Raw genomic sequence first — 6,000 nt, forward strand, 5'->3', positions numbered from 1 at the left:
TTCATTACCAGATTCAGCTGAGGTCTAGAATTTAGGGAATCATTTTTACCAAATACAATGCTCTTAGTTTTAGAGATGTTCGGGACCAGTTTATTACTGGCCACCCATTCCAAAACAGACTGCAAATGTTTGTTAATGGTTTCAGTGACTTCATTAGCTGTGGTTGCTGATGTGTATATGGTTGAATCATCAGCATACATGGACACACATGCTTTGTTTAATGCTAGTGGCAGGTCATTGGTAAAAATAGAAAAGAGTAGAGGGCCTAGAGAGCTCCCCTGCACTACAACACACTTGACATACTTGACATTAGAGAAGCTTCCATTAAGGAAAACCCTTATATTAAAACCCTTATATTAGATAGATAGCTCTGAATCCACGATATGGCAGAGGTTGAAAAGCCATAACACATTTTTTTTACCCTGTTCAAAGGCACTCTTCTGTCTTTGCCATTAATCCTCTGAATGGCACACATTTACAATCCATGTCTCAATTATCTCAAGGCTTAAAAAATCCTCCCCTTCATCTACACTGATTGAAGTGGATTTAACAAGTGACATCAATAAGGGATCATAGCTTTCACCTGGATTCACCTGTTCAGTCTGTCATGAAAAAAGTTCTTAAGGTTTTGTGCACTCAGTGTCATTTTAATGTTTGAAAAACTTGTGTCCCGTAAACAAATCATAAACTTAACCCTAAACCTAATCCTAACTCCTGACCTTAAACCTAGCCCTAACCCTTAAGCCTAAAATGTATTTCAATTCAAATTCCTATTTTCCCTAACCCTAACTCAAAGCCTAACCTTAACTCCTAACCCTAAACCTAACCCTCATTTCTAACCTTAAACCTAACTGTAATCCTAACCCTAAACCTAACCCTAAATTCTAACCTTTAACCTAACTGTAACCCTAACCTTAAACCTAACCTTTGAGCCTAAAATAGTCTTTGTCCTCGTGGGGACCTTGGTAATGTCACGTCCTGACCTTAGTTCCTTTTGTATGTCTCTATTTTAGGTTGGTCAGGGCGTGAGTTGGGGTGGGCATTCTATGTTTTGTTCTTGTGTTTATATTTCTATGTGTTTGTCCTAGTATGGTTCCCAATCAGAAGCAGCTGTCAATCGTTGTCTCTGATTGAGAACCATACTTAGGTAGCCTGTTTTTGTCACGGTTTTCTGTACGTGAAAGAGAGTTAGACCAAAATGCGGCGTGGCTATTGCGATCCATGTTTAATAAAACAAGGTAAACACGAATCAAATACAAAAACAATAAACGTAACACGAAAACCGAAACAGCCTAATACTGGTGCAAAGTAACACAGAGACAGGAACAAGGACAATCACCCACAAAACCCAACACCAAACAGGCTACCTAAATATGGTTCCCAATCAGAGACAATGACGAACACCTGCCTCTGATTGAGAACCATATCAGGCCAAACATAGAACTAGACAAACTAGACATGTAACATAGAATGCCCACTCAGCTCACACCCTGACCAACCAAAACATAGAAACATACAAAGCAAAACATGGTCAGGGTGTGACAGTTTTCCCACTTTTGTTTGTGGGTGATTATTTTCTGTTTAGTGTGTTGTTTCACCTGACAGGACTGTTTCGTTTCTTTCATTCACTTTGTTATTTTGTTTTGTGTGTTCAGTTCTAATAAATTAACATGGACAATTACCACGCTGCATATTGGTCCGATCTTGACTACTCTTCCTCAGACGAAGAAGAGATTCGTTACAGAACCACCAACCACAACCGGACCAAGCAGCGTGGTAACCAGGAGCAGAGGGTTCTGGACTGGTAAGGGACCCTGGGCACAGGCTGGGGAATATCGCTGCCCCAGGGAATAGCTGGAGGCATGGCAGCGCAACAGGGACTAGAGGCAGCCCCAAAAATGTATTGGGGGGAGCACACGGGGAGTGTGGCTAAGTCAGGTAGGAGACCTGAGCCAACTCCCTGTGCTTACCGTGGCGAGAGGTTGACCGGGCAAGCACCGTGTTATGCCATGAGGCACACAGTGTCCCCAGTGCGCAGGCATAGACCTGTGCGCTACATCGCAGCTCGAGCCAGGAGTAGTGAAGCCGGCTCAGCGCATCTGGTCTCCAGTGCGTCTCCTCGGCCCGGGTTATATGGCACCAGCCCTACGCACGGTGTCCCCAGTTCCCCAGCACAGCCCAGTGCGGTCTGTTACGGGGAATATCCAGCCAGAACAGGTTGCGCATGCTCGGTGCTCGAGACCTCCAGTGCGCCTCCACGGTCCGGTCCATCCGGTGCCTCCTCCACGCACCAGGCCTCCTGTGGCAGCCCCATGCACCAGGCTGTCTCTCCGTCTCCTCCCTCTAGGTGCTCCCGCCTGTCCAGCGCTTCCAGAGTCTCCCTCCTGTCCAGCGCTTCCAGAGTCTCCCTCCTGTCCAGCGCTTCCAGAGCCTCCCTCCTGTCCGGCGATGCCAGAGCGCCCGTCAGTCAGGAGCTGCCAGAGCCGCCCGTCAGTCAGGAGCTGCCAGAGCCGCCCGTCAGTCAGTAGCTGCCAGAGCCGCCCTTCACTCCGGCGCTGCCGGAGTCTATCGTCTATTCGGGGCCCGCTGCAAGGGTCCCCAGTCTGAGGTCGGCAGCGAGGGTCGCCACTCCAAAGGCGCCACCTAAGTGGGCCAAGACTAAGGTGGAGTGGGGTCCACATCATGCACCAGAGCCGCCACCGCGGACAGATGCCCACCCAGACCCTCCCCTATGGGAGACCCTCCCCTAAAAGATTTGTTACAGGTAAGGTCCCCACGAATTACAATTTGACTTATTTTACTATCCTTGTTGGGGCTTTGGGGGATTTCCTGTACCCACAAGATTAGTAAGATCTTTTTTTTTAAGGATAGTAATACAATCACACACACACACACACACACACACACACACACACACACACACACACACACACACACACACACACACACACACTGGCCAGACAAGACAGAGGTCATGCTAAAGGTATGTACAGAGAGATATAGAGCTCAGTCAGGGTCAATCCCCACTTTAAAGCCAAGATAACAAACTACCTCAGAAATATGAATAATTTACACCGAGGTTGTTAGTGTGTAAACTGTGTGGTTTAGCATTATCTGTGTGCTAACGCTTCCCTCTAACATCTCTGTTTACGAGATTTGGACATCAACTCATAAATAATGGGTCTTTGATGGGTGTGTAATCTATCTTGTTTCACTACTCCACCTGATAACTGCTCCTATAGCCCCCATTTCCATTATCCTAAACCCTCATGAAGTTCATACAAATAAGTTATGAACATCTGAAAGGGCACTTTTACAAAGTATTTGATGTATTCCCTCAATTACATTTGACTCCCATTACTCCTTTCATCAAGCCAAACCTTTCTAACAGGAAACACGGCGTGACCCTTGTAATTGCAAACAAGCAACAGGGGGCTGTTGTTAAAAAAAAGAGTTGGCCATTTTACATCCATTTTACAGCCAAATTATGATATACAAAGAGGTCACAAACCAAGACAGATGATGACATAGAAGACTGTCCGACAGCAGTACGGCTGACTAATGTGACTCAAGTGAAAGCGTTGATTTGGATAAGAGCAGCGTTCTGGCGTCCATGTTGAGTATCATCCAACACAAACAACTGGAACATTGTTCAAGGATTAATCATCATTAATGAAGTTACAACCAAAACATTCTGACATTCAGGTATAAATTACATATTGGAAAGTGCAATGAGTGCAGTGAGCGACTCTGTCTTTGAGACTATTGGCTAGAACACAGAAGTGAAAATATAGAATGATGCGAATAATGTTTTGGATGATGCTTTTCTGTAAGATAATAATAAATGGCTGTCCTGGAGAGACAGAATGAAGTGTCAATAATTGACCTTTTCCAAACATTAAGAACACAATCATCCTTTTTAAACAGTACGATGGTAGTTTATGTCATTTTGTCACAGAAATGTTTCACTTTGATCCCAAGTGTTAGGAGTGATTGTCTTTCCAGGGCTTGTTAACAAACCAAAACTGATATAGCTCGAAAAGGCGGTTTATTACTAGTTTTTTTTTTATACAACTAATTTAAACTCTTATCTTTTTTTATCTTAATGCCTTTTGTTTTCTTTTTCATTTAATAGTGTATGATCACGAACATGTGACCTGGGCCGGCTTCAAAAGTGCCCTTTACCGCTCTACAGATGGTAACACTTAATCGGTAACAGAATAAAACGCTTGATGACTACGGTTGAAACTGTTCCCAGGGAGGGTGAACTTGGCAAGAAAGAGTTCCCCTGTCGTAGAAACAACATCTAACCATCAAATAGCACAAGGAAGTAAACAGGGCTTTAATAGGGAGCAAGGGAATATAAATATAGATCTGAGGGAGCATTCAAGGTTTGAACTGAGTTATAAAGATAATGTTGGACTTTTCTCTGATGTTCTTTTATGAATCCTTAATCAAATCATTGGCTTCGAGTAACCATATTTGTGTGGATTCATGCAAATATTCAGAGGATGTGTTAACTGCTGTCCTTGATGATTGAGTTTCAGCTTTATGTTGCTTATTTACCTTGCTTAGTAGGAGGTTCCAGTGTATCAAATTCCAGTGTATAGGAGTTTTCAACAGATCCCAGAACTCTAGGCTTATGAAAACATCATCCTAAAACCCTAAATCCATAAAATAATCAAACAGTATAATTACAACACGCACATACCTCTCTAAAAAGGAGTGAGAGAAGGGTGGAAGGAGGAGACACCACCTGGAATCCATTATCTCGAGATGGTGGAAGCCCTCGCCCCTCGCCTCCCATCCCGACCCCCTCAGAGGGGTACGTACGTAAGCCCATGAGGTCCCCACTCCATGATGGCTAGCATAAGCCATTGGCCACAGGGCTTGTATGTCTCATCCAACGCACATGGAAAATGCTAACATAGCAATATATAGTAATTACTCAATATAACAGGCTGTCAATTCGGCCATTGTGAAGATGGCAATGAATCACCCCCTTTACGTGTTTCACTTGTGTCCGTAATTTATTCATGTATTATTATGAAAGACTGGTGAGCTGAGATTTGAGTTGTAACACCATTTTAAGTTGTTATCCATCTCTTCCAGCCTCATCAATTATGAACAGCTATATGTGATGACCTCATAATGGAGAGTACAGAATAAGAACACTTCAGGGAATACTACAACTCTAGCACAGTTGTCTTTGTGTTGACATCAGTGTTTACAAAAGCAACATGGGAACATGAGTTGTCCTTACTGGCATATCTATTACAATGGAATGAGCACTGAGGAAATGGTCAAACATTTTAGACATGGAAAATGTTTAAAGTAGTATAAATTCCTACCTTCTGTGGTTTCCTTTCTCTTTTACCACTCTCACTTGAACCTTATAGTCTTGCTGTGGTGTGCAGTAACTGGCGGATTGTCAGTTAGCTACTTTTTTGTCCATCGGTGAGTGTTGCTACCTCTTAAATTCCCCTTCAGATTTACAAGGATGTCTTGACAGAGTGGCTGGAGACTAGCATGTGAAAAGCTTAACCTTTCGTAAGGTTCAGACGTTTCTTTAGTCTCTGGCTCCTGGCCTAGATGTGCAACGTTCTGAATGCATTTTGGGTCGCAATGAATTCTTGGACTGTTATTAGTCTGCAAATGATAAGGAAACACTTAAAATGTTACTACGACATACTCAAAGGCTTGGTTATATCACATTGTTTTTAACAATGATTCAAAAGAAAATTGTAGTTTTCTGGGGTAGCTTAGAGATTGCATTTGTATTGTTTCAACAGTTTTGTTATTTTAAGATGAAATTGTACATAACATATTGATGTTAGATCTCAGTTTGTATGTTTTTGGTCTTTATGGTCATTCACCACTTCCATACATCCAACACATTCTCGGGTTGTAGATGCTGTATGATGGGCAAATATCCACTAGATGTCATGGTTGCTTGGTTTTGAAAAATGTACTTTCATATGTATCTAGAGAAATCAACCA

General features: G+C 42.9%; 1 protein-coding gene across 1 annotated transcript in view; it reads right to left on the bottom strand.

Annotated features, from left to right (window-relative positions):
• Positions 1-5,449, bottom strand: part of LOC139419020 (endothelin receptor type B-like) — a 43,533-nt gene extending 38,084 nt beyond the window's left edge. The window contains exon 1 of the mRNA XM_071168843.1: positions 5,352-5,449. The gene's annotated coding sequence lies outside the window, so the exon portion shown is untranslated. The remainder of the gene's footprint in view (positions 1-5,351) is intronic.
• Positions 5,450-6,000: the final 551 nt, after the last annotated feature.

This window comes from Oncorhynchus clarkii, chromosome 10, assembly GCF_045791955.1.
Source record: "Oncorhynchus clarkii lewisi isolate Uvic-CL-2024 chromosome 10, UVic_Ocla_1.0, whole genome shotgun sequence".
Lineage (NCBI taxonomy): Eukaryota > Metazoa > Chordata > Actinopteri > Salmoniformes > Salmonidae > Oncorhynchus > Oncorhynchus clarkii.